A 5,287-nucleotide genomic window follows, 5' to 3' on the forward strand; every position below is an offset into this window, starting at 1 on the left:
ACTGTTAAAGAAAAAAAAGAGAGAGAGAAATATAATTTGAATTGGCTCAGCAATTATTGGTTGAGGCTCCAGATTCCTGGGGATCCACATTCATGTTCCTCTAATATTAAGGGTATTCTGGACAGAAAAGTCTAAGAAGAAACGCTAAAAAGGAAACAATGACTACACACATACACCTAATTATGCAGTTTAAATATAACAACTATCTGGTACACAGACAAAATAGATGTCACTAAATCCACACAGTAAAGACTCTTACACTTTACTGATGGGAGCCCGAATGTACTCTTTCTAGTAGATACAGATCTAATAAGTTTGGTCATCCACTTTCCAATCTACCCTAAGCTAGAAAAAAGAGAAGACGCAAAGGCAAGTGCATCAGTTACTGAAACATAAAGCAAATAAGAACCTAATATTTATATATTCCCTGGTCATTCAATACGTAGGAAAACAGCTGAACTATATATATGACTTTGAGTCATTAAGAAAAGGCTTACTTATATTCAGCTTAACCTGTTTTCCCTTAAAAAATTATGATATTTTAGACATTTCAGAAAGATAAAAACGACTGAAGAGGCAGGACAAAGAGTAAAGGATGATTCTCGTGCTTCTGCAAGTAGAATAATTAGGCTAGTAGTATTATTAACTGGAATACAGTACAAGCATAACGGAGAACTTTAAAACCCAAGTCTTGGGATTAGTCTTACAAACAATTAATTGTGACCTTAGGTGTTTGTTTCCTCATCTGTAAAATCAATCTAAAGGTGCACATTCAAAAGGTTGTTGTAAGGGTTAGATGATTTAGAACAATGCCTTAAAAAAAAGCACTGATAAACATCTGTTACGATTGTAACAGATATTTCCTACGGGGACAACACTCAGGTGAGCTTGGTGGGGCATGCTGAGCTGGGGCACTAACCAGCTACAAACGTTGGCTCCACTGTCAGATCCCTAGATTCAAATCCCAGTTCCACCTGCCAGTAAATTAATCTCTGGACCTCAACTTCCTAATCCTTCGAAAGGGAATCATAACTGTAAATTACTCACAAGGTTTTTGTAAAAATGAAATAAGAATATGCATGTAAAATACTTAGCACAATGCCTAGAACATGGCAAGCCCTTTGAAAATGACAGCTATTAGCACTGTGTATATAAATCTGTGTTTGTGTATGTATAATGAGATTGTTTGGTAGGCAACAGAATATAGTAATCCAGCAAGGAGAGCCAGGCTGAAGATTTGAGCAAGTTGTGAAGAGCGTCCACTGGATCTGCAGTCTGGAAGTCACGTGTTTGCAAAAATGTTTGTGAATGGGCAGAAATCCGGCAGCCATAGGTGGAGGAATGAATGGAAGGTGAGATCTATAGAAACGTGTGGATAATTATTTCTACAATTCTGCTTCCAACTGTCTTCCCCCACCCCCAAAGGCAGTGACATGAGGCAGTAGCTTTGAGAGACAAAAAGACTGTGGAAAGTTTTTACTTTTTTTTCTTAAGATTGTTTCCATGTTTCCATCACCCTATCCTTTTAAAAATAAATAAATAAGTCATCCTCCACGTTGCAAGCAGAGGAATCTTCTAAAATACAAATATGATGGCATCATTTCTGTTTAAATATCTTCACTAGATTCTGAGGCACCTAGGTGGCTCACTCAGTTGAGCCTCCAACTTCAGCTCAGGTCATGGTCTCGTGGTTCGTGAGTTCGGCCCCGCATCTGTGCTGACAGTTCAGAGCCTGGAGCCTGCTTCAGATTCTGTGTCTCCCTCTCTCTCTGCCCCTTCCCCACTTGTGCTCTCTCTAAAAAAATATAAACATTACAAAATTTTTTTTTAAATCTCTTCACTAGATTCCATCACCCACTGGAAAAAATAGTAAGTCCTTACCACCGGGGTTCAAGGCTACTTATAAGATGACTCCCTGCCCCTTTTTTTTTTAAACCTCTCTTTCTCCAGCCACATTTCCATACACATTTTGAACTCTAGCCATGTGCAACTACTTACAAGCCTTCAATCATGCCAAACTCCTTCTTGCCTTTGTACCATTACACGTACACCTCTCTCTCCTAAGAAATGACTTTCTTCTTTTGTCTAGGAAACTCCTAACTATCCTTTAACACTAAATGCAAATGGTATCTTTTCTGGGAGCTCTCTAACCTAAAGGGGCAGTTAAATACTTCTCTGTGATCCCACAGTGCCTTGAGCTTTACACCTCCCTCTCTACCTCAGCCCTTTATTTCCACCTTGGTAAAACGTTCTATGACCCAGGAAATTAAAATGGCACCTACTTTATTGTAAGGAGAAAAGGAAATAGTGAAAAGCAAAGTGATCAGCACCGTGGCTGACACATTGTAGGTGCTCAATAAAATTATGTCTATTATTATAGTACTAAAAACAATTGTGCCATAAATAAAATACATCAAGTGAATTACAAGTTCACATTATTTACTATCAGTAGTACAATGTATAGTTGCATAGACACTAATATTACTTAATACAGCATATACGTAACAGAAATAATCACCTCCAAACATTAATGTGTTTGAATGAATGACTAATATTTGATTAGTAACATCACTGGCAAAAATTAAGGGACAAATTTAAAATGGTATCTCTGGCCCTCATATATACCATTATTTTAAAGCTTCTCCCTCACAAATCCCTTTATAGGAGCTGCTAAGAAATACTAAATTTTGCTATTTATATATGAGATGCAGTACATTTCATCTCATATTTCCTTTTCTCTAAACATCTGATTATTGGCCAACACATGTGTAAAGACCATGGGGAGAAGAAGCAGAGGCTTGAATAATTTACCCTTTAACTGAATTTTATAGCACAGGAAAAAAAAAAGAATCCAAAAAAAAACGCTGTATGCATAATTCAACTAATAAATGAAGATAGCCTCCATAAATAAAGATAAACAAATAAACCAAGCACGGTTTTAAAAAACGTTTGGTATTTGTATTTTTCAGATATTTTTTAAAAACTTCCCAGAGTTCTCACAACGAGCAATCTTCCTCCTGAAAGCCCAATCAGTAACGGCAATAGTTAAAGCAACAGGTGAGAAAATTGTTAGCATCCTTTTCTCAAAACGTGAAAGCCATATACCCCAGTGAGTAGTTGTTCTCACAGTAATGCTGAAATGCAGCACAACCATTGGTAGCGATTCTAAAGAGTGTACTTTTCACATACATATCAAAACGACCCTTTTCTTATAAACGTAACACACTGATCACCTTTTCTCAGATGTAATTAAGGCATTTCACCGGTTCGAGATTCAGCACCAAGCTGACACCCTAAAAGGAAACAGACACCCTAAAAGGAAATAAACATCCTTAGTGCGCATCTGACTTAAATGCTTTTAAGCCAGAATCCGGAGTAGGAAAGCCAAAGATTGCATTCCCTCCACGCTGGCTCAGGACACCACACTGGGCGGGCCCGGGATGGGAGCCCAGGGATGGGAGCCCAGGGAAGGGAACAGGAAAGTACTTAGAGGTATTCATCAGAAACTACATCCCAAGGCTCCGCGGCACTTGGCGGGTCAGCCTGCGGTGGCGCAGTGCCGCCCCCGCGCTCTCGGACTCAAGCAGTCCCCCAAGTCGCGGCCCCCGGAGAAGGCCGAGGCAGGCCCAGGGCCCGGCCCGGGCTCCCGCCACCAGCAGGCCTGCAGCGTACTCACAGAGAACTGAGCTCAGAGCGGCCGACGGCCCGTTCCCCCCGGGCGGACACTGGGACGGTGCGAAGCTGCCTACCGCGCCGGGCGGGGCGGGGCGGGGCGGGGCGGGGCAGTCACGGGACGCCCCCGCAGCCACCCAGCAACCAGCCAGCCACTCGGGCTCAGAGAGCCGACTAGGTGCCGCAGTGCGGGCGGCGCGCCGCCTGCTGACGTCAGCGCCTGCCTACGCCGCCGTTCCCACGACAACCGATGCGGCCCGAGCTCCGGGACTGGACCGCTGCCCAACTTAGACTCCGGTCCGCGGCCCCGCCCCCGCGCCGCCTACGCCGGGGCCCCGAGCTGCTGCAATGCGGCGCCTGTGGAGGCGGTGCGCGCGCGCCGGCCCGCGGGCCTTCAGACTACGGCCGGGCACGCGCTCCGGTGATCGCGCGCCGGACTCCTCGTGCCCGTGCGGAAAGCGCGAGGCCGCGGCCCTCCGAAGAGAAAGAAATGCCCGGCCGGGAAGCCCTAAGGGGCGCAGGGAAGGGTCTGAACCCATTTGGTCGTCACGCCTGAAAAAGCGTTTTGTCCCTCAAAACCGTAGCCATCGCTGGAGCAAAACGAGAGGGGGCAGGGATAGACAGGGAGGCAGTCGTGGAGCCCTCCAAGGCGAGAAGCGTGAATGAAGGAAAGCAACAGGCACGTCACCGCCCTAGCGATCGCGCCCACAAAATGAAACATCCTTTTAAGCGTGGAGAATTGAATTGTGCTACAGACCAGATATTAAGGAAACAAATTTCCATGATTCGTCTGGCGCGGTGTTATGTCGCCATGTGTTTAAAGCAGAACAAAAAGAAAACCCTCATCTTTTTCCACGCCAAGTGCCCCCTCCCGCTTTCTAATTTCTGCCAGAGGCGCCATTTTTAGCTCCGAGTCACCAGGGATGGAAAAATACTAGTCAGGCCCCTCCCCAGCTCTTGAATTTTTTGCAGTTCGTAGTCATGCTCTATGCCATAACCTGTTGCTTAGTTTGTAAAGTGAGAGTGTTCTGCATATTTCTTTGGAGGCCAGCTTTTCCATTTATATTAGAACCACCACACTTTACAAAGCACATCTCATTTGTTTCTCCCAAAAGCTGTGATAAGGCAGTGAAAAGAAAAATTCCCATCTGAGGCATCTCAAAATGAACTGTTCAACTTTCTATTGAAAACCTATTACCCTCGGGGCGCCTAGGTGGCTCAGTTGGTTGAGCTTCCGACTATGGCTCAGGTCATCATCTCGCAGCTCGTGAGTTCAAGACCCGTATCAGGCTCTGTGCTGACAGCCTGCAGCCTGCTTCAGATTCTGTCTCCCTCTCTCTCTCTGCCCCCACCCACTCGCATTCGTCTCTGTCTCACTCAAAATAAACAAACACCAATAAATAAATAAGTAAATAAATAAAATCTATTACCTTTCTGGATTTCTATCTTGGTTTCAATCACCACTATCCTCCCAGTTTTCCAAATACCTGCAGAGCATCCTAAATGCCTCTTACACCAAATTATGTCCGCTCTGCTTTTTTAACACTCCCAGTGTATAGCCTATCCATCCTGACTCCCGCTGCTTTGTGCCAGCCTTCATCACTTCTCACTGAGA

At 44.6% G+C, this 5,287-nt stretch overlaps 1 protein-coding gene across 10 annotated transcripts in view; it reads right to left on the reverse strand.

The window, feature by feature from the left end:
- The window catches only part of AHI1 (Abelson helper integration site 1), a 207,419-nt gene that overhangs the window by 196,750 nt on the left and 5,382 nt on the right, over positions 1-5,287 (reverse strand). For 5 of the 10 annotated variants that reach the window (XM_045058092.1, XM_045058094.1, XM_045058095.1 and 2 more), the window contains exon 1: positions 3,677-3,860. The exons of 2 other annotated variants lie outside the window; for them this stretch is intronic. The gene's annotated coding sequence lies outside the window, so the exon portion shown is untranslated. Of the gene's footprint in view, positions 1-3,233; positions 3,313-3,676; positions 3,861-5,287 lie in introns of those variants that run through there. 3 more of the 10 variants (XM_045058093.1, XM_045058089.1, XM_045058090.1) reach the window with 2 other exon arrangements.

Source organism: Felis catus, chromosome B2, assembly GCF_018350175.1.
Source record: "Felis catus isolate Fca126 chromosome B2, F.catus_Fca126_mat1.0, whole genome shotgun sequence".
Lineage (NCBI taxonomy): Eukaryota > Metazoa > Chordata > Mammalia > Carnivora > Felidae > Felis > Felis catus.